Raw genomic sequence first — 22,377 nt, 5'->3', positions numbered from 1 at the left:
TAGGGTGTGTATGTGTGCGTGTGTATGTTCACCCTGTGATGGACTGGCACCCTGTCCAGGGTTTGTTCCTGCCTTGTGCCCTATGCTGACCAGGATAGTCACTTGAGCCCACCCAGTTCAGGACTAAATGAGAGTTGTGATGTGAAATTTTGCATAGAAGTTGATAAATATTTTATATGTCTTTATTTGTAACTTAGACAGTGCAAATGTAATATTAGTGTTACATTATTGATAATAACAACAATGATTTGATGGTTTAAGAACCCCTTTCCCCCTTTAGGACTGAGTCTCTTTGAAATTTTACGACAGGGTTGGGGGACATGCCTCAAACAACTTTGGCCAACATTTCTCTGCAGGACTCCCAGGAAAGCCAGACTGCCTAACTGCCAAGCTTCACCTTAACATATGGTTTGGAGGGCAGGTGTGAGGGTATTCTGTCCCCCCATTGGTCAGAAGTATGGCTGTTTAGGATTGGCTTGTATCAAAAGCCTTTAAGTACTAAAACGCCGTATTGGCTGTAGGGTGTGGACAGAGAATTTATAAATTTGCTTGCTTTTACCTCACCCTCTCTCTCTCTTACCAAATGATGAAGTAGCATCTCATGCACCATGAACTGAAAAGGACAACACAATGAAGAGCACAGCTCGGCAGCCATATTGAGACAGGCATGCGGCCTGTTCTGAACAAAGCTGAACATAAATGATGCCTTAACTTGAGACATTTTAAGTAACTAACAAGTCTGTGTGGCGCCTGAAACTACACATCAGCATTTATCAGGTTGTATGGGTGCCAGTATTCAAATGTACTTTGCATATTGTTATTATTTATGAATATTATCAATAATACATTATTTAAAGTGTAACTTAACTCCTGCTTGTCTTTTACTACACCTAAGTACTTGAGGTTATAAATGTAGAAGGGAAGGTGGGGAGAAGTTACTGTATATGGTACAATACCTTAGAAATAGTGGCAAGTCTGTGAGATTTGAGTCATTCTGACAAAGGTTACATATTAATAATACAAAAGGGGAAAGTAGAGTGATATATTACTCAACAAAGACAAAACAATGGATTAGAAAATGTCTGACTGACTAAATAAAAGATTTAAAATATATTTAACGCTGCTATGAGTGGGCTTACATCTGTGATATCCTTGTGTTTCGAGGACCTTAGTCTGATTCACCTTGTGCATGTTCATGAACCGAGGATACACCAGGGTGACAGAGGCAGACATAAAAGTACAGAAACCATCCATCAATCATCCAACCCACTATATCCTAACTACAGGGTCACGGGGGTCTACTGGAGTCAATCCCAGCCAACTCAGGGAGCAAAGCAGGAAACAAACCCCGGGCAGGGCACCAGCCCACCGCAGGGCACACACACGGGACAATTTAGGATCACCAATGCACCTAACCTGCATGTCTTTGGACTGTGGGAGGAATCCAGAGTACCCGGAGGAAACCCACGCAGACACGGGGAGAACATGCAAACTCCACTCAGGGAGGACCCGGGAAGCGAACCCAGGTCTCCGTACTGTGAGGCAGCAGCACTACCCACTACACCACCGGCACGGTGGCCCATATTGAAACCCATGGAAAAAAAAAATCACAAGCAAGCAATTTTCAAGAAAAATGCTTCATGTGCAATGACGCTTCAAAAATAAGAAGGAATGGAGAAAATATATACGAAAATGCATGCATGTCAGAAAATCAACTTCAAGGCTCATCTGATGTTAGTAATACCCAAATGGGACGAGAGGGGGTACTAATCATGTCCTCTCCCTTACCATCCACGGTGCAGAGAAGACGGCCAGCGAGGGCAACTGACTTCGCCACCTTCCTGTCACCAACCCATAAATTCCGAGCAGGCTGGGAAATAGGCGTCTTTACTGACTGAGTAGCCCACAAGATGGAGCTCCCTAGACAGACAAAGAGTGGTGGACTCGACACTGTCATCTGTCAGACAGTGTTCAGAAGCCATTAAGAGGGCTAACAGAATGTCAGGTTATATAGCGCCTTGATGTGTGGAGTACAAGTCGCAGGAGGTTCTGCTCAAGGTGCTTTATAACACACTGGTGAGGCCTCATCTGAAGTACTGGGTGCAGTTTTGGTCTCAAAAACAACATAGCAGCACTAGAAAAGGTCCAGAGAAGAGCAACGAGGCTGATTCAGGGCTACAGGAGATGAATTATGCGGAAAGATTACAAGAGCTGAGCCTTTACAGTTTAAGCAAAAGAAGATTAAGAGCTGACATGACTGAAGTATATAAAATTATGAAGGGAATTAGTGCAGTGGATCGAGACTGTTAGTTTAAAATGAGTTCATCAAGAACACGGGGATGCAGTTGGAAACTTGGTAGGGTCAATTTCAAGCAAAAATTAGAAAGTTTTTCTTCACCCTGAGAATCACAGATACATGAAATAAGTGACCAGGTAGTGTGGTGGACAGTATGACTTTAGGGACTTTCAAAAGTCGACTTGATGTTTTTTTGGAAGAAATAAGTGAATAGGACTCTGCGGTGGGCTGGCGCCCTGCCCAGGGTTTGTTTCCTGCCTTGTGCCCTGTGTTGGCTGGGATTGGCTCCAGCAGACCCCCGTGACCCTGTAGTTAGGATATAGCGGGTTGGATAATGGATGGATGGAAGTGGATAGGACTGGTGAGCTTTGTTGGACTGAATGGCCTGTTCTCCTCTAGAGTGTTCTAATGTTGTAATACACCCCGTTGTTTCTGAGAGCCCCATAGAGACTACCTTTTGATTTATGTTTATATATCATGCCATCAAGTGCCTTTTTTGCTTGTATTTGATAATTAAGGATGATGAAATAAATAGGGGAGATCAGATTGGTGCCCCAACATTTATTCTGTGGAATTATCATTCCCCGCATGACCACAACCCTAATCCAACTTTTTTCCCTCTTTGTTTCTTAAAAGCAGCTCCAGGAAAAGAAATCTTCAAAGCAAAAACTACACACAAAACAAAAAAAAATCCACATTGGTTACATGTCCACTGTATATCACCACTTTACATCCAGAAACTACATTTAAGAATATTTATATACTGCATCCTGTTTAGGTGTCCACTATGAAAGGCGCTATATACTGTATCTCTACTGTACTTCCAGTAAAAATATTTAAGAATTTATATAGCACATCCTGTTTAGGTGTCCAATACGAAAGGCACTATATGCTGTATTTTTACTGTACTTCCAGATACTATATTTAAGAATATTTATATAGAGCCTACTGTTCAGGTGTCCAGTACAAAAGGCACTATATACCTTGCTACTGTTGAGAGACTACATTTAAGAAGATCCAAGTAAAGTATGTTGCATAAGTATCTGACAGTAAAGTCACCATATATCTCTACTGTACCTGAGACAATGTCTTTAAGAATATCCAACAAACTCAATGGTTGTCTGCCATACAAGGCACTATAAATGTTTATCAGACCTTTGGAGACTATAATTAAGAAAGTTCGGGTAAAGCACACTGGTTATGTGCCCATCATGAAAGGCGCTACATGCCTCTATTGTACTTCCAGAAACAAAATTTAACAATAACCAGATAAAGTAAGGTGCGCACTGTGAAAGGCACTATATACAGTATCTCTACCATACTACCAGAAACTATATTTAATAATATACTGGTAAAGCATATGGAGTAGGTGTGTGCCGGGAAAGTCACAATATATCTCTAATATTTACCAAAGACTACATCAATTAATGCAAACCAAGTGGCTGTTCATCACACAAGGCACTATAAATGTTGCCCAGGCCATTGGAGACTATATTTAATAATGATCAGGTAAAGCACATTAATTACACTTTTATCATAAAAGACACTATATACAGTATCTGTACTCTGTTTCCAGAGATTACATTTAGCAATAGCCAGGTCAAGAATTCTGGGTAGACATCTACAATGAAAGGGACTGCATGCTTCTATTATCAATCCTAGAATTAAATTCAAGAATATCCAGGTGGTAAAACTAGGGTATGATATCCACCATGAAAGGCACAAAACACTACTACTGTTTGTAATATGACGTTAGTGACTGAATCATGGACCAAACAGTAATGCAGCTGAGAGTGCTGCCCTCTCAGGACACTCCTCTGCCAGCTAGGGTGGCACTCTGTGTGCACTTGGTATGTACTCCCCTGTAAATGTTGTGGCCAAAAGTGCTGAGGATGACACAATTATTAATTTTCACAAATTTTGCTGCCTCGGTTTTGATGATGGCAATTTGTATCTACTCCAGAATGTTTTGATGAGTGATCAGATAATAATAAATAAATAATTCATTACATTTATATAGCGCTTTTCTCAGTACTCAAAGCGCTATCCACACAGGGAGGAACCGGGAAGCAAACCCACAGTCTTCCACAGTCTCCTTACTGCAAAGCAGCAGCACTACCACTGTGCCACCTGTGAGGATGAATCGCAATTGTTTGCAAAGTCCCACTTTGCCAATGAAAATTAACTTAATCCCAAAAAACTCATTTCAACTGCTGTTGTGAAAAAAGCTGCAGGGTGACCAAGAAAGTCCAGCAAGCACCAGGACCGTCTCCTAACGTTAATTCAGCTGCGGGCACCACCAGTGGAGAGCTTGCTCAGGAATGGCAGCAGGCTGGTGTGAGGGAGACAAAGACTTTTGGAGGATGCTTGGTGGGTGTCAAGAAGGCAGCAAAGAAGCCAAGAAAATCATCAGAGACAGACTGATATTCTGCAAAAGGTACAGGGAATGGTCTGCTGAGGACTGCTGGGGTGAAGTCATGTCTTCTGATGAATCTCGTTTCAGATTGTTTGGGGCATCCAGAAAAAAGAAAAGGTGAGTGGCACTACCATCAGTCCTGTGTCAGGCCAACAGTAAAGCATCCAGAGACCATTCGTGTGTGGGGTTGCTTCTCAGCCAAGGCAGTTGGCTCACTCACAATTTAGCCTAAGAACACAACCATGAATAAAGAATGGGACCAAAACATTCTCCAAGAGCAACTTCTCCCAACCATCCAAGAACAGTTTGGTGACCAACAAGGCCTTTTTCAGCATGATGGAGCACCGGGCCATAAGGTAAAAGTGATAACTAAGTGTCTCAGAGAACAAAACATCAAAATTTGTGGTCCATGGCCAGGAAACTCCCCACTGAGAACTTGTGCTCAATCATCAAGAGGCGGGTGGACAAACTATAGAAACATCTGACAAAAAGATCTAAAAACTCTGAAGCAGCAAACTTTGTGAAAATCAACAGTTTTTGCCACGACTGTGGACACACACAGTTGCAGGTAGACTCCTAAATTGGCCACCAAAACACTGAGTACCGTCAGTGTGGCTACTAAAATGTTGTTGAACTGGTGTTCATTTACATATTTAAAACAGAACCTGACAGTGCGCCATCTGTTAAAGCACCATATTGCTTAAACACCATTCACTCATTACATGATGATGATGGAGAGCTGCCCCATTCAAGACCGACTCCCATTACCTCAACCATGAAAGGGGCAGCAGGTAGGACTGGATGCAGATCCTCAGTTCAGTCACGCGTGATGATGTTGGTCTATTCAGTTTTTCCAGGTGAGCAAATAAGAGAATCAATGCAGTAAAAGGAGCACAGAGAACTGAAAAAAAGAAGCAGCAAACAACAGAGCGCAGTGCCGCAAGGGAAAGGAAAGGCTTCACCAGACAGAGGATTCAGTTTCTGTGCAATACACAGTAACACATTACAAGTTCAATATATTTAACATGAGCCGTTACAGTCCACAATAAATCACCCAATTCATATCGACTCAGAGTGCCACTGCAGTCCACAACACCTGCGACGTCACTCGCGATACGCTCACTGAAGGGCGTCAGTTTCGACTCACCCATTCCATGTTTTATGTGTGTACTAATAAAATGTATTGAATTTTTCATTCCAACATGTGGTGTATATCACCAACACTACAACCTAACTGTCTTCTTCTTTTGGCTGCTCCTATTATGGGTCATCACATCGGATCATCTGTCTCCATGTCCTCCTGTCCACTGCATCTTGCACAACCATCACCTGCATGTCCTCTCTCACCACATCCATTAACCTTCTGTTAGGCCTTCCTCTTTTCCTCTTCCCTGGCAGCTCTATCTTTAACATCCTTCTCCTAATATACCTAGCATCTCTCCTCTGCACATGTCCAAACCAAAGCAATCTCACCTCTCTGACTTTGTCTCCAAACCATCCAACCTGAGTTGATCTAATAACAACCTAACCTAACGAAGGAAATGTCTAATTAGAAAATAATGATAGGAAATAAAAAATGACTGATAGAAGGAGAACTAATGTTTGCTCTGAGGATGTTAATAGAGAAGTTTAGAGAAGGCCAGAAGGAGTTGCATTGCGTCTTTGTGGACCTGGAGAAAGCATATGACAGGGTGCCTCGAGAGAAGCTGTGGTATTGTATGAGGAAGTCGAGAGTTGTGCAGGATATATACGAGGGAAGTGTGACAGTAGTGAGGTCTACTGTGGGAGTGATGGATGCATTCAACGTGGAGGTGGGATTACATCAGGGATCGGCTCTGAGCCCTTTCTTATTTGCAATTGTGATGGACAGGTTGACAGACGAGATTAGACAGGAGTCCCCGTGGACTATGATGTTTGCTGATGACATTGTGATCTGTAGTGATAGTAGGGAGCAGGTGGAGAAGTGGAGATATGAGAGGAGAGGAATGAAGGTCAGTAGGAACAAAACAGAATACATGTGTGTAAATGAGAGGGAGGTCAGTGGAATGGTGAGGATGCAGGGAGTAGAGTTGGCGGAGGTGGATGAGTTTAAATACTTCGGATTAACAGTACAGAGTGATGGGGATTGTGGAAGAGAGGTGAAAAAGAGAGTGCAGGCAGGGTGGAATGGGTGGAGAAGAGTGTCAGGAGTGATTTGTGACAGACAGGTATCAGCAAGAGTGAAAGGGAAGGTCTACAGGATGGTAGTGAGACCAGCTATGTTATATGGGTCGGAGACGGTGACACTGACCAGAAAGCAGGAGACAGAACTGGAGGTGGCAGAGTTAAAGATGTTAAGATTTATATTAGGTGTGACTAGGATGGACAGGATTAGAAATGAGGACATTAGAGGGTCAGCTCAGGTTGGGCGGTTGGGAGACAAAGTCAGAGAGGCGAGATTGCGTTGGTTTGGACATGTGCAGAGGAGAGATGCTGGGTATATTGGGAGAAGGATGCTAAGGATAGAGCTGCCAGGCAAGAGATAAAGAGGAAGGCCTAAGAGAAGGTTTATGGATGTGGTGAGAGAGGACATGCAGGTGATGGATGTAACAGAACAAGATGCAGAGGACAGATATATATGGAAGAGGATGATCCGCTGTGGCAACCCCTAATGGGAGTAGCAGAAAGAAGAAGTAGAAGAAGGAGAACTAATCCCATTGGAGCTCACTGAGTGACGCTCGGTGGGAAGTAGCTGATGGTTTGGCTGTAATGACTGCATATTGGCTAATGATAAGCCAACCCCACCAATGCCAAAGAAAGAAATGAAGCAAGTCTGAGAATGTCATGTTTAGCTGTGCTGCCCTCTAGTGGCTATGGAGGGTGGATTAAGAATCATAATGCTACCTGGTCAGTCGCCACTACAAAGTTATTGTGTGACCTGTGTCACTCTACAACTCACCTGGCCACACACTCTTATATCTCCAGTGTATGTTCATAAGAGTGAAACTTACAAGCACGAGATTAAATTCCCCACATAGTTTGATTACAAAAGAAAAAAGGTAAATTTACTTTTTTTTTCTTCAGTTTTCTTATTGTTGCAGGATAATGAAACAACAATTACATTTATTTCTATAGCACGTTTTCATACAAATGATGTAGCTCAAAGTGCTTTACAAGATGAAGAAAGAAAAGTTTATGAAAGATAGAAATATAAAAATAAGATTAGGCAGTACTAAATAACAAAGAATAATGTAAGGTCCGATGTCCAGGAGGGGCAGGAGAAAAAAAATAAAATCTGCAGGGGTTCTGAGGCCACGAGACCACCCAGCCCCAACTAGGCAAGGAAAGGTGTGGCTCTCATGCCAACGGATGTCCAGGGTCATGGGGCATGGAGGAAAAGGATTTGGGGACAAATGGCTGGTCTGGATAAACCCAGAATATAGCTGTTTAAGCACTGATGAAGGAGGGCAGACTCCAAAGAAAGTTGTGGTAGTAATTTCTGGACTAATTTACTTTTTTATTTACACTTTTTGACAGACGCACATTGACATGGGCCTTCTCAAAATCCTCTCTATATAATGAAGCAGATAATGGAGGTGGCTCCTACATTTAAGGAACAAGACATCATTCCATTTTAGGGGCTTTGTAGGACTGAGGGAGGAGAAGACATTAGAAGCACTAAAGAAGACCTGAGAAATGTGGTGAGGGGGTGATGGAGCTCAATGGAACTGCACTTGTCTGTCAGACTCAAGGACTGTGCCTTTGATGTGGATGTGAGCAACACTGGAGCACCACCAGGAAAAGGCCTGTCTGCTGTTCTCTTCACTCTGTACACCTCAGACTACAAATATAACAGGAGGTCAGGTTAGTGGCAAAAAGTCTCAGATGATTCTGCACTTATGTGGGTATTAAGAAGGAGGATGAGACAGAGGAGAGGACAGGAGTCAGGTGGAGAACTTTCAGAATTGTCTTCAACTTAACATTAGAAAAACCAAGCAACTGCTTATCGACTTTCACTGCACTAAACAGCCTCTTTGTCTGGTCACTATTCAAGGAGTGGATGTAGAGGTGGTCCAGTCTTACAAATACTTGGAGGTCCACATTAATAACAGGTTGGAATGGTCTTGTAACACTGAGGAACAATAGAAGAAAGGGCAGAGCAGGCTCTTTGGCTTTAAGAGACTGCACTCCTTTAATGTGGGAAGTGACATCATTCACATCTTCTGAAGCTCTGTGATAGCCAGTCTGTGGTGTGCTGGGTTGGTAACATCACTTCAAGAGTGGCCCACCAAATCAACAAGGTAATTAAAAGGGCAGGCTCAATTATTGGATACACTCTGGACCCCATGGAAGTCGTAGCTAAGGAGGGAATTCAAACAAACCTGAGTGCCATTATGAACAATGCTGCACATCCTCTCTCTATCTGACACACTGACAGTGAGGACTTTCAACCAATGAATTATTCAGCAAAAGTGTGTCAAGAAACTTTAGGGGGGCTTCTTTATACCAACAGCAATGTGACACTATAGCCTCACCGGGACACTAACACCGTATAATACAGACAGATACTGGACAGCAAGATTCTCAGTAAGCATTATGCATGAACCGCAATGAGCAATATGCCAGCGAGTTTACAATTAGAAAATAAATAAATAAATAAATAAAAACTTAACAAGGATTTTGGACTTACCAGCAGGTTGTTTCTTTCTTATTTTGTTTTTTTTTCCCGATGTTTCAGGTACAAGCCTCGCGTGTAATATTCCACATTTACCGACCGGTGTTTTAAAGGTGGCGCCGAAGCTAAACGCATTCACGGGTGCCTGGGAAAGTCGAAAGAGTCCATTTTGGATTAGTAGTGTAGGTGTACTGCAACGTTTCTGTTTGTATCTTAGTACCCTCGAGGTTAGGTATAAATGTTTGTTTTTTTCTGTTTTGTTAGTTAGTGTTTAATTATGTGTATTTTGCTGCCGGATACTTTGATTTTTCCCCGATAGGCCCGAAATGGTATTTTCCTACTGTGATAAGCATTCACGGCCACTATCTAGCCAGAACGCCAACAGAGTGGAAGGACGAGGGGAGAGGGCATTGGTGAGGCAATACCTCCCCTGGGACACTAGTGGGTAGCCCTACTGGGTGGCTGTGGCACCACAGATTCCCACAGGGCATGTTGGGATATGGAGTTTGGTGATGCCCTGTTGGGTTCCGTGGGGGCCACCAGGGGGAGCTGCAGAGCCCTATAGAGGACCTCCAGCACACCTGGGAGTGATTCCAAGTAATACTGATGAGCCACCTGGAACAGTCCTGGGACCTGAATAAGAAGAGCCGCCTCACTCCATTGAATGGCCAGAGTCAGGAGGAAGAAGACAACAAAGCCTGAGGAGGAGTGGAGGCAGATGGACTGGCGGCAAAAAGGAACCGCATATAGATGTGTTATGGTGTTAGTAATGTGTGCACATTTTGCTGTAAATAAATATGGGTGCTGAGTTGAACCTGTGTGTGTCCGGGTTAGGGTGGCTGTACGCCTCCTGGTGGCTTGTGACACTATGTTTAAGCAAGCTGACTATGGGAACTGAGAAGCCTTTATAAGTACAATTGTGGCCGCAAGAGGGGAAATGGTCATACGGAGAGATTTGAGAAGAAGGGTTAGGTTGTGCGAGGTACGCCAGGCTAAGAGGTGCCTGGTGGCTGAGCTGTTGGCTGATTTTAAGGAGTGGGTTAGGCTCCTGAGAACCAAAAACAGCTCCAGAGATTTTGTTTTGAGGAGTTGAATTTATGACATGAACTGAAACAGAGTCCATATTTGTTCTATTTGAAGGCCGCTGATACCCTTACATGGACTAAAAGTGACTGCGTATATATCAGGGTAAGAGCCTCTGTGTTTTAAATATTCGATTTTTCTTCTTTGCATTTTTCACAATTACGTTTGTTTTGTCACGGGATTATTTTTTTTTTTTTTGTGTAACCATTTACATCAGCAACTGTTTTTTTTTTCCTCTATGGTGGTATAATAAAATTACCTTTTTTATTTTCTCTTGAATATCTGCCTCTCTTCTGCCTCTCTTAAGAACCCCCTCAGTCCTGGTCAGTCCCAAACTACTAGCAGGCCATCTGCTTTAGCAGACGGCTTGTGACAAGCAGTACACCTGAATAACGCCTCACTGTGAGTGTGACAGCCAAGTCAGAAGTTTTCTTTCTTTAATTTTCTTCCTTTATACTCAATCTGGTGTGTGTTCAGACCAATGTGTATGTGTATATATTTACTAGGGGGGGCAAGCCCCCCAGGCGCCTTCAGTGCCCAAACCCCAGTTGTGGCCAGAATATTACAACAACAACATTTATTTCTATAGCACATCCATCCATCCATCCATTTTCCAACCCGCTGAACCCAAACACAGGGTCACGGGGGTCTGCTGGAGCCAATCCCAGCCAACACAGGGCACAAGGCAGGAACCAATCCCGGGCAGGGTGCCAACCCACCGCAGGACACACACAAACACACCCACACACCAAGCACACACTAGGGCCAATTTAGAATCGCCAATCCACCTAACCTGCATGTCTTTGGACTGTGGGAGGAAACCGGAGCGCCCGGAGGAAACCAACGCAGACACGGGGAGAACATGCAAACTCCACGCAGGGAGGACCCGGGAAGCGAACCCGGGTCCCCAGGTCTCCCAACTGCGAGGCAGCAGTGCTACCCACTGCGCCACCGTGCCGCCCTCTATAGCACATTTTCATACAAATAATGGAGCTCAAAGTGCTTTACATGATGAAGAAAGAGAAAAAGACAAAATAAATAAGAATTAAAATTAGGGAACACTAATTAACATGGAATAAAAGTAAGGTCCAATGGACAGGGAGGACAGAAAAAACAACAAAAAAACTCCAGACGGCTGGAGAAAAAAATAAAATCTGCAGGGGTTCTGAGGCCACGAGACCACCTAGCCCCCTCTAGGCATTCTACCTAACATAAATGATCTCAATCAGTCCTCATGGTATTCAGGGTTCTCATGGAAGGACTTGATGATCTGCGGTGGGCTGGCGCCCTGCCCGGGGTTTGTTTCCTGCGTTGCACCCTGTGTTGGCTGAAATTGGCTTCAGCATGACCCCATGATATAGCGGGTTGGAAAATGGATGGATGAATGGACTTGATGATGACGGTCATGTGGACTTCTGTCCTTTAATCCATCAATGTAGGGACATAATAGTATATATTAGTATATATATTATACATATATATATATTAGTAAAATTTGTAAATGTACATAAGAAAAATTGTGCTGCAGTGGCTTTTCTTATGCTAGACCTGGGAATGCTTCCAGGGCCATTCCACATCTTCCGAAAAGCAGAACAAAAGTAGGGAGGTCCTCCAACCGACTGTACTGTCTTTTGGAATGTAAGGACACCACCAGGGCTGCACTTCTGGACTCCATACCCCAAGCACTCCTGCAGGTGTCCCGACTAGGTTCTCATGTGAGGACCACTGCCACCTGATGCATGGGGAATGAAAGTGCGCCCAAGTTCTGGCTTCTACTGGGCCATCCATTGTTTTATACCAACTGGACACAAGGTTATCTCTTTGCCCATCCAGACAATCCATCCATCGTTTCTCTCATTGTGTGAAACCAAATATATATAGACAATCCTGTTACAACTTCCAAGGAACCAAGCATGTCCAAGAAGGCACGAGGAAAAAAGGAAATGATAATAATAATAATAATAATAATAATGCAGGGCGGCACAGTGGTGCAGTGGGTAGCGCTGCCGCCTCACAGTTAGGAGCCCTGGGTTCACTTCCCAGGTTTTCCCTGCGTAGAGTTTGCATGTTCTCCCCATGTCTGCGTGGGTTTCCTCCCACAGTCCAAAGACATGCAGGTTAGGTGCACTGGCGATTCTAAATTGTCCCTTGTGTGTGTGTGTGTGTGTGTGCCCTGCGGTGGGCTGGCGCCCTGCCCGAGGTTTTTTTCCTGTCTTGTGCCCTGTGTTAGCTGGGATTGGCTCAAGCAGACCCCCGTGACCCTGTAGTTCGGATATAGCAGGTTGGAAAATGGATGGATGGATGGATAATAATTTATTTTATTTATAGGCCACTTTACATTAGCAGTAAATCTCAAAGTGCTACATAAAAAGTTTAAACAAAGGCAAAGCAAGATAAAAACAGAGATAAAACAACAATAATTGTAGCATTCTTGTTAATATGCTTTCCTAAAGAGAAAAGTCTTTCGCTGTTTTTTAAAACAGCCCACAATCTGCTGTGTTCTCAGGTTCTCTGGTAGAGCATTCCAGAGCCATGGAGCAGCGGATGCAAAGGTTCGGTCACCTATTGTACAAAGTCTGGTCACAGGAGGGCGAAGGCAGTGGGTATTTGCAAAACGGAGGTTTCTTGCAGTGGATTGTAGTATAAGGAGTTTCTTGAGATATTGTGGAGGATTTCCATGGATACACTGATGAGTGAACAGACGGAGTTTGTATTCGATACAGAGATGGATATGGAGCCAATGAAGTGACCGAGGGATTGGTGAAATGTGTTCATATTTCCGCACCCTCATCAGGATTCTTTCAGCACTATTTAGAATTTGTTGGAGCTTTTGAAGGCTCTTGTTGGAGATCCCGATGAGGAGTGCATCACAATAGTCCAGTCTGGATGAGACAAAGGCATGAACCAGCTTTTCAGCATCACAGAGGGAGAGGTAGGGACGGAGTTTGGCTATGCTTCAGAGACGAAGGAATGCAATTTTACAAAGGTGATGGACATGTGTATCAAATGACAGACGGGAGTCTAACTTAACACCCAGATTTGTAACAGAAGGGGAGAGGGTAATAGTACGATTAGAAAAGTAAATACAATTTACAGAGGAACAAAGTTGATGGCGGGTGCCAATTAAAAGAGCTTCAGTTTTGGTGCTGTTCAGCTTGAGGAAGTTCTTGGACATCCAGGCCTCAATCTCATCCAAGCAAGAGGAAAGACTTGATGGAGTGTGTAAGAGAAGTCGAATCCAGTCTCACATAGAGCTGCATATCATCGGCATAGCAATGGAATGAAACTCTGTGCCTGCCGATGATGTGACCCAAGGGTAGCATATAGATATTAAAGAGGGTCTGCCCAAGAACTGATCCTTGTGGGACCCCACAAGTGACAGTGTGGGTATGAGATTTAGAATCCCCCAAGGCCACATACTCAGCCCTATCTGTAAGATAGGACTCAAATCAGTCCAAGGCAATGCCAAAAAGTCCAATTATATAGTGAAGATAATGAAGGAGAATATTATGATCTACTGTATCAAATGCAGCTGTGAGGTCCAGGAGGATAAGGAGTGATGGAGAGCCCTGGTCAGCAGCCATCAGGAGGTCATTGGTGACTGGTGACCAGGGCTGTCTCTGTACTGTAAAAAGTTTGAACTTTTTAAGGTAATACTGAAGCTGAACCAAAACAACCTTTTCCAAAACCTTAGACAAAAATGGAAGGTTGGAGATCAAACGATAGTTTGCTATCACTTCAGGATCCAAAGAGGATTTTTTTAAATGAGGTCTAATTTTTGCGGTTTCCAAGGCCAGTGGGACTAAGCCGCTCTGGAGAGAGTGATTAATGATATCAGCAATGAGAGAGCTTAGGTCTGATACATTAGCTTTTACCAGAGGAGTAGGAAAAGGGTCCAATGAACACATTGAAGGCCTCATCATCTGGATGATGCCCACAACTTCTTTAACTGTGGTACAGAGAAACTGGAAAAGGCAGAGAGATCTAGCCCTTCCAGTCACATAACTCCAAATGAGAGTTACAGAGCAAAACCAGAAAGAAGGAAGGGACATTCACATTCATGGGATGGAACTGTGCCAGAGAACCTTACTCAGCTAACCGGGGAGCAGACTTTTACAATTTGGTTTCTTCAACCATCCTGCTCCATTAACTGTGATAAAGGTTCACATTTAATAGTCAGAAAGAGCAATCATTGTGCCGGTCTGTGGCAGTGGCAGAATAGCATTTAATGTCATTTAAACTGATTGTGTCACGAATGTCCCTTAAGAAATCAGAACCACCACCATTTCTAGCTATCCTTGCTTGTTCTTTATCAGTACATGAGTCTGATTTTCTCCTGCAGGATTATGTAGCTGGGTGTTTAAAACTTTCACTGCAGTTCATAAGTATATTGTTAGTATTCTATAAATGTTCCTAATTAATAATAATAAATTACTTTTACATTGTGTTTTTCTCATTACCCAAAGCTCTTTACATAGAGAGTGGGGAGCCACTTCAACCACCACTAAAGTGTAGCACCCACCTGGGTGATGTGATGGGAGCCGTTACTGCACCAGTACGCTAAGCACACTTTAGCTGAGTTAGGTGGTTAAAGGGTGAGAGAGAGAGAGACAGGGGATGATTAGGGGGCCAGAATGGACAATGCCATGATGGGAAATTTAGCCTGGATATTGGGACAAATCCTTCTTTTTTTAAGGATGCCCAGGGACCTTTAATGACCACAAAGAGTCAGGACCTCAGTTTTATATCCCATCCAAAGGACAGTGCCATATTTTACAGTACAGTGTCCCCATCACTGGCATTGGGACTCACATTCAGACTACATGGTAAGCGCCCCCTGTTGGCTTCTCCAACACCATTTCCAGCAGCAACCCAAGCTCTTCCTAGATGGTCTCCCATCCAAGTACTGGCCAGTCCTGAACATCAGCTTCAGGTGGATGACCTCTTCTGAACTGCAGGTGGTATGGCTGCTGACATGCAGAGTGTATATCCAGTATATCAGTATTAATACATACACACATCATGATAACTGTGTTATTGATTCCATTTAAAATACAAATTGTCTACTACTATTACAAACACATATGCACACACACACTCACACACTATATAAATATACACAGTATATATTGTAACCGGGTGGCACGGTGACACAGTGGTACTGCTGCTGCCTCGCAGTTAGGAGACCCGGGTTCGCTTCCCGTGTCCTCCCTACGTGGAGTTTGCATGTTCTCCCCGTTTCTGCGTGGGTTTCCTCCCACAGTCCAAAGACATGCGGGTTACGTGCATTGGCAGTTCTTGTCCTTGGTGTGTGTGTGTGTGTGTGTGCGTGCCCTGCGGTGGGCTGGCGCCCTGCCTGGGGTTTGTTTCCTGCCTTGCGCCCTGTGTTGGCTGGGATTAACTCCAGCAGACCCCCGTGACCATGTAGTTAGGACATAGCGGGTTGGATAATGGATGAATGGATATATTGTAACCAGTGGGAGGTGTTCTCGAGCAGACCCTACACTCACAATGACCCGCCTTGTGATATGTCCAATGTCCAGAAACAACTGATTTATTACAGCAAAGTATGTCTCAGGAAAGTACAGAGCCCAACAATAAATGCTAAACCCCACTGGGGGCCTGACTCCAAAGTACACAATACTTCATCACCTGCCTAATCTTCTTCTTCTTCTTCCTTCTTTCTTCTCTCCCACCTATAGTTCTACCATTCCTTTCTTTTCTTCCTCCACCTCCTTACCTTCACTTTGCTCCTGACACCAGGCTTACCTGGCAGGAGGAAGAGGAAGGAGGCTTCTTTTCAAGTGTCGCTCTCGACTTCCCTCGACAAGCCGTCTACTTACAGGGCCAGGCACACCTGTATTCTGCATTTAGCTGCATCCTGGGACTAGCTTTCTGCTGCTCCTTTGGAGCCACAAGGTCTAAGACAGCGTTTCTCAACCTTTAAGTATTTGCAACCCGAATTTTCATAACAGTTTTAATCGCACCACCCCAACATTTTTTTGAAACCCTAATAAAATGTATTCCTATATTTTTTGCTGCCAATACACTGCTACAAGTTTAAAATTTCCCTACAAATAACAAAATTACGCCACATATGGCAACATTCGCGCCCCCTTTTTTGTTACTTCCACAGATTGAGAACCGCTGGTCTAAGAGGTGGTCTCTAGTCCTCTTTTGGCAGCCTTGACTACTCCACCTGGGTCAGGACCTCCAGTTCCCAAATGGTTCTTTTGTATCCTATCCAGGAAGTTGGCCCAACTAACCTCCAGAGGGCCTTCAGTCTGGACAGTGGACCCAACCAGCTTCTGGAATGGAAGAAAAACTTCCGTAGTGCACCTATAGAGTAGATTCAGTATTCGGACCCCTTGAGTTTCTGAACACTTTATTGTGTTGCATATTTCATTTTAAATGAATACATTTGTCATTTGCACCCATCAGTCTACTCTCAATAACCCATAATGACAAAATGAAAAGCTGTTGTCAGAAATGTATCACAAATTCAAAACGGAAACCTGTCACTCATAGAAGTATTGAGACCCTTTGCTGTTGCACTCCAAATTGTATCTTATTTGGTTTAATTCTCCTTGAGATGTGTCTCGAACTTGACAGGAGTCCAACTGTGGCAAACTGAAGTGATTGGTCATCGTTTAGAAAGGCACACGTACACCCGTGTATAGGAGATCCCGCAATTCACAGTCCATGTCAGGACAAAAACCAAGCTATGAATTCCAAGGACCTCTCCCCGGTCAAACTGTGGTGAGGCACAGATCATGGCAAAGTGATATCAAGCCATTTCTAGAGTTCTGAATGTTCTCAGGAGCACAGTGGCCTCAGGAATTCTGAAATGCAACAAGTTTGGAATCACCGGGACTCTTCCTAGAGTTGGATGTTCACACAAACCGAGTAACTGGTATGATGGAAACCGGGGCATCTGTGAACCCCAAACCCCCAACACAAACACATACAGAGTCCTGGGTTCAAATAAAGGTGTGTTTATTACACCAAAATACACAACACCTCCACAAAGTAACACAAAAGCACAGGTTTCTCTCTCCTTAATCCACTTCTTCTCCACAATTACTTTCACCAACCAACTGCCTTCCTCAAGCTGAGTGTTGCCCTACGTCCTCCCAGCTCCGACTCGCCTGGGTAAGGGAGTGTGGTCTCTTTTATTAAGGACTCGGGAGTACTTCCGGTGCCAGGGCCACTGCCCGATGGAAATACTTCGGGGTCATATGAAAGTCCATTGCAGCAGGGAGTTTGTCTCCCTGCAGCGCCCTCTTGTGACCCCAGAAGGGCTGCTCTGCTGGACTACATATCCCAGCATCTTCCCACTCACCACTGATATCCGTAGCTGCTGATCGAGCTTGGGGGGGGGAGGGTGGTCAGTAAAAATCCCCCAGCGACGTCTTCCCTTTCCAGTGGGCTGTCTGTCAATCCCTTCTGGTCCTTCCTTCCGGGTCTAATCCCTTTCTCCTCCCCGGCCTGGATGCCTATCTGCCTGTTAAGAGCTTCCCATCCAAGTAAGGAAGCATCCCCTCTTCTGGCCGGGATGCCCGCCCAGCCCATATGGCATCTACACCAGGCAGGAACAGCTTGGTTTCGAAAGGTGACTAAGAACCCAGTGATCATTCTAACAGAGTGTCAGAAGTCCTCTGCTGAGGTGGGAGAACCTGTTAGAAGGACATCCATCTCATCAGCACTCCATCAGTCTGGTGTTAATGGTAGAGTGGCAGGACAGAAGCCACTCTTTAGGAAAGGGCATATGATTTACAAGACTCTAAGAGAATAAAGAGAAAGATTCAAGAAATTGAACTCTTTGTGCAAAACTCAAAGCACTATGTCTAGTGAAGATCACCTGCCTAAAGACATCCATACGTTGGCAGCTTCATGCTATGGGGGTGCTTCTCAGTGGCAGGGACAGGATTGAGGAAAGGATGAATGCAGCCAAATACGGAGAGGTCCTTGCAGAGCGCACGTGACCTCAATCTGAGGTGACAATTCACCGTTCAGCACATTAATGACTCCCAAGCATACAGGCAAGACAACACTGGAGTGGCTTTGGGACAAGTCCCGGGGCTGTCCTTGTATGGCTCCATCAAAGCCCAGACATAAACCTCATAGAAAATCTGTGCTGAGACCTGAAGATGGCAGTTTGGCCAATCTATGGCTGCTGGGGAGGATCTGCTAGGATGAATGGGATAAATTGCCCAAATTCAGGCGTGCAAAGCTTATAGAGACTTACCCAAGCAGACTCAATTTTGGAATTGCTGCCAACGCAGCTTCTACAAAGTACTGAGCCCGAGAGATTGCAGTTTTTGGTTTTTACAAAATATGCAAACCCTTCTGAACACATGTTTTCACTTTGTCATTATGGGTTATTCAGTATAGATTCATCATCAGAAATGGCAAATGTATCCATTTTAAACACTATAAAGTATGAAGTAAGTGAAGGGGTCTGAATGCTTTCTGAAGGCACTGATGATGGCTACACAGCTGGAACGTTGTGTCTTTAACCTTCTTTTCTTTTCAGCGTGGACATAACCCTGTAACACCTTTTCTTTCTCATTTCTAGATGCATGCGGATGCAGCCATTCACTAACTCCAGTTCATTACATTTTCTGACTCAGCACTGAAAAATAAAATGTGATGATTCACACTTAACATTTTCAATCTGAACCAATATAATTCTTTTTAGCTTTTTAAGTTGAGGAAAATCATTTAGAGTGATTGGGTGAAATTCACTTGTTTTGTTACTGAAGTAAATCTATTTTTTAAGTTGTTCTTCTTTTTTGGCAGTTGGAAAGCCATCAAACTGGAAGGTTCGACCAAAAGAATATACAAATGGCCCCTCAAACACAGCACATGAACAACCTAAAATATTAAGTTAACTGAAATAGAATTTTTACATTTATTCCCTCCACCATAACTTAATTTGGTACAAACATTTTTTTTTTACTTTGATTGAGATCTGAAACCAAATATTTCAAGCTGCAACACTAAATGACTAATCTTAAGTTGCTTGAAAGAGAAAATTTACGTTGAATGAACAACATCAATGTTATAGTTTTTTTCAGTGAGCCCAGTGCGGGGTCACAGGAGGCCAGAGCCTTTCCTAGCAGAATATGGAGAAAAGCCAAGCAAAATGACACCTTTTATTGGCTAACTAGAAAGATTACAATATGCAAGCTTTCGAGGCAACTCAGGCCCCTTCTCCAGGCAAGATGTAATCATTCCATCTTGCCTGAAGAAGGGGCCTGAGTTGCCTCGAAAGCTTGCATATTGTAATCTTTCTAGTTAGCCAATAAAAGGTGTCATTTTGCTTGGCTTTTCTCTACATTCATAATGACTAACGCGGTACAACACCCTAGTACTAGCAGAATATGGAAAAAGCAGAAAGCAACCCTGGAGGAGCCCACATTCACTCACATGGGGCTCATTTTAATTTGTGACCTAAATTCACTAAATTCGCAGTCTCTTTGGGGATTTACTGTGAGAGGAAATGGGGAGAAAATATAAACTCTACATAGACAATAACCAGGTGGGGGGCATGAACCCTGGCAACTATATTTGTGAGGCATCAGCGCTCACTACCACAATCTCAGAAAAAAAAAACAAATAAAACACATTTTTTCTAAATTAGGTGTCACAGTGGAGATGGACCCAATCCTGGCAGCACTGGCAAAGGGTAGGAAGCTGCCCTGGAAAGGTTGCCAGTCCACTGCAGTACCTATCACAACATCAAAATCAACCCACTGCACGTGGTGGGGGCAATTCCCTTGCCCATCGTGCCCCCGGGGTCTGCCTTTCCCGAATTGGCCTGATCTCCCACCAGCGCACACACAGAAGGGGGAGTGACGGAGATGGACAAATAGATAGACATCATCAGATCATTGAACAGCCATGACAAAATATTATATAGAGTACAGTGTACTGATACCGTGGTATGTTCAAACCCACTTAGGATTTGATGCCCATAAGGCAGCATTGGGCACAAAGTAAGATGCCAGTCAAGCACAGACATACACCCACACTCACTCATAGGGCAGGTTATTTCAATCTCAGCACTCGGAACACTTCATTACTCAATGACAAAGAAATACCTTGGAACTTTTCGATATTTGTAGACTTCAAAGGTGCATTTTAGAAAAATAATATATATATACCACTCTGTCTCGCTGCGTGTCCTTCTGTCAAATTGCCCCAACTTTAACGGTCCTTTCGCATATTGTAGAAAAACACCTCAATACCCACAGCTATATTTGATTTCTAGACGGAGTCTTTATTCTCGAGCTAATACTTCGACTCCGACTGTACCGATACAAACTACGGGGTTCTGTTCTGAAATTCTTTACAACAATTAATTCATTTTGATTATACCCTTATGCTTTGTCATTTCATACCGTGTGATTAAGTGTGAAAGGTGTTATATCAAATAATGACTAAGTAACTCGTTTAAATTGCTTCGTATTCAGTTTAATACTGGCTTCAAAATGCTAACAGTACCGGGAATATTTCGAATTGATTGCTTTGATCTGGGATCCCAACACACCAACCAAAGGGGAGCTTCTTGCGCACAAAGAGTGAACGTTCAGTCGTGCTGAATCTTCGCGTCTCTTGTATCGCCGAAGGATCCTCTTGAAATAAAGCGCCTCGGTACAGGGGGGCACCACTGAGCCGGCTGATGCGGTAACCCACGGCAACTTAACAGGGATCCCTGCCTGACAGAAAGCCGCCGTGACGAGCAGTGTCGGAACGCTCCGCCACCATCCTAGCACGAGACTCCGGATCGAAGGATGAGCCCGCATTCCCTAGGCATTTGACAAAAGCAAACAAATCGATCACCCCGACCCGACTGTCAACACATCCTCCAGCACTTGCTCTCCCTTCCATTTGCTGCACGATCAGCAAAGTTCCGGCACAAAGCTGCATGATCCCAGTGTGGGATGGCACTTCACTCGCCCGTCTTGGCGGCACTCACCTTATTTGCCGGAGTTCGTTGTGGTGCAGTACGAGCGAAACTCCGCAGTTTTCCCAGTCAGGCTACTGATTCAGTATTTCCATGAAGAGACTGGAACGCCGGGGATCAATGCGGAGGGAAATAAAATCCTGGTCTGGTTACTCTTCCCGGGTTAATACGGGGAATAAAAGAATGAAATGTAACACAAATAAATCCCAGGATGAGGCAGCGTGCGAGCAGCAGCTGGAGGCTGGCGGTTTCGGCTCCTGTGCTCCCCGTGCGGAGCAGTTGCGCTCGGTCGCCGTTTGCTGCTTCAACATTGAGTGTGCAAAGCCTGCTAACTGCATTTCTGCGAGCGAGCCCACCTCCTGACTGCAGAAGTCCCACCCCTGCAATGCAACTTCCAGGACTTGAAGACTACAGGACCGACCGAGCGGCCAGCCGTACCGGAGTCCAGTCGAGTGGCACATTTCGCACTTTTTTCGATGAAAAACGAGCCTCGCTTTGCCAGCTGTTATTTAAGATCACTGAGTTCACCGCGTGAAGCGTTTTCGCTGCGTGGCATCCCGTAATAAAACTGTAAATAATGAGCCTAATTTACAGCCGTTTCGCATTTTTATAGCCTTTTCTCACGAAGGTTGAATTGGATTAAATTGTGAATCCCGATATTGTCAGACACCTTTTAATCTGGTAGAATTAAAAACACATTAGTACTGATGATGAAGACCCACAGTCAAGAGTATTCATTCATGGTAAGAGCGCACGGTGGCGCAGTGGCTGGCGCTTGCGGTGTTTAAAACACGTGGGTGATGTTTGTACGTTCTTAACATTTTTGCACGCATTTTTCTTCAACTTTGCAGGCAATTTTCATTCTCTAAGTGTGAGCCATATTGGGGGCTTATATGTTTATTTTCATATGTACCGTGGGATGGAGATCAGTGACAGCCTGTCCAGGGCTTTGCCCT

The 22,377-nt window shown here is 44.1% G+C and overlaps 1 protein-coding gene across 1 annotated transcript in view; it reads right to left on the bottom strand.

The window, feature by feature from the left end:
* syt12 (synaptotagmin XII) overlaps positions 1-21,870 on the bottom strand; it is a 375,899-nt gene extending 354,029 nt beyond the window's left edge. Inside the window, exon 1 of the mRNA XM_028793531.2 lies at positions 21,434-21,870. The gene's annotated coding sequence lies outside the window, so the exon portion shown is untranslated. The remainder of the gene's footprint in view (positions 1-21,433) is intronic.
* Positions 21,871-22,377: the final 507 nt, after the last annotated feature.

This window comes from Erpetoichthys calabaricus, chromosome 2, assembly GCF_900747795.2.
Source record: "Erpetoichthys calabaricus chromosome 2, fErpCal1.3, whole genome shotgun sequence".
In the NCBI taxonomy this organism is placed as follows: domain Eukaryota; kingdom Metazoa; phylum Chordata; class Cladistia; order Polypteriformes; family Polypteridae; genus Erpetoichthys; species Erpetoichthys calabaricus.
Note: the sequence above shows the minus strand (reverse complement) of the source record. Positions and strands in the feature narration are given on the sequence as shown.